The following is a 1925-nucleotide window of genomic DNA, read 5'->3' as shown; positions in this document are numbered from 1 at the left end:
CACAACTTAGCATCTCATGGCCATAACTTAGCATCTCATGGTCATAACTTAGCATCTCGTGGTCACAACTTAGCATACCGTGCTCATAACTTAGCATCTCGTGATCATAACTTAGCATCTTGTGAATATAACTTAGCATCTCGTGGCCATAACTTAGCATCTCATGGTCATAACTTAGCATTTCGTAGCCATAACTTAGCATCTCGTGGCCATAACTTAGCATCTCGTGGCCATAACTTTGCATCTCGTGGCCACAACTTAGCATCTCGTGACCTTTACTTAGCATCTCATGGTCATAACTTAGTATCTCGTGGCCATAACTTAGCATCTCATGGCCATAACTTAGCATCTCATGGCCATAACTTAGCATCTTATGGTCATAACTTAGCATCTCATGGCCATAACTTAGCATCTCGTGGCCAAGACTTAGTATCTCATGGTCATAACTTTTTATCTTGTGGCAATAACTTAGCATTTTGTGGCAATAACTTAGTATCTCGTGGCAATAACTTAGCATATCGTGGCCAAGACTTAGTATATCAGTTCCATAACTTAGCATCTCGTGGCCATAACTTAGCATCTCATGGCCATAACTTAGCATCTCATGATCATAACTTAGCATCTCGTGGCCAAGACTTAGTATATCAGGGCCATAACTTAGCATCTCGTGGACATAACTTAGAATCTCGTGGCCATAACTTATTGTCTCGTGGTCATGACTTAGCATCTTGTGGTCACAATTTAGCATCTCGTGGCCACAACTTAGTTTCTTTGACAACGATCTATCATATTGTGACCACGATGTTCTCAAAATTATTCTGTGTGGTCTATGGGCTAGAATGTTAATATATCATGACCATGACTTAGTATATCATATTCTGAGTCTATGAGCTAGAATGTTAATATATCATGACCATGACTTAGTATATCATATTCTGTGTCTATGAGCTAGAATGTTAATATATCATGACCATGACTTAGTATATCATATTGTGTGTCTATGAGCTAGAATGTTAATATATCATGACCATGACTTAGTATATCATATTCTGAGTCTAGGAGCTAGAATGTTAATATATCATGACCATGACTTAGTATATCATATTCTGAGTCTATGAGCTAGAATGTAAATATATCATGACCATGACTTAGTATATCATATTCTGTGTCTATGAGCTAGAATGTTAATATATCATGACCATGACTTAGTATATCATATTCTGAGTCTATGAGCTAGAATGTTAATATATCATGACCATGACTTAGCATATCATATTCTGTGTCTATGAGCTAGAATGTTAATATATCATGACCATGACTTAGTATATCATATTCTGAGTCTATGAGCTGGAATGTTAATACATCATGACCATGACTTAGTATATCATATTCTGAGTCTATGAGCTGGAATGTTAATACATCATGACCATGACTTAGTATATCATATTCTGAGTCTATGAGCTGGAATGTTAATACATCATGACCATGACTTAGTATATCATATTCTGTGTCTATGAGCTAGAATGTTAATATATCATGACCATGACTTAGTATATCATATTCTGTGTCTATGAGCTAGAATGTTAATATATCATGACCATGACTTAGTATATCATATTCTGAGTCTATGAGCTGGAATGTTAATACATCATGACCATGACTTAGTATATCATATTCTGTGTCTATGAGCTAGAATGTTAATATATCATGACCATGACTTAGTATATCATATTCTGTGTCTATGAGCTAGAATGTTAATATATCATGACCACAACTTAGTATATCATATTCTGTGTCTATGAGCTAGAATGTTAATATATCATGACCATGACTTAGTATATCATATTCTGTGTTGATGAGCTAGAATGTTAATATATCATTATATGATATTCAGAAGCAGAAGCACAGATGGACACAAGGAAAAT

Source organism: Lottia gigantea (assembly GCF_000327385.1).
Source record: "Lottia gigantea unplaced genomic scaffold LOTGIsca_70, whole genome shotgun sequence".
Lineage (NCBI taxonomy): Eukaryota > Metazoa > Mollusca > Gastropoda > Lottiidae > Lottia > Lottia gigantea.
This window is presented reverse-complemented; position numbering follows the sequence as displayed.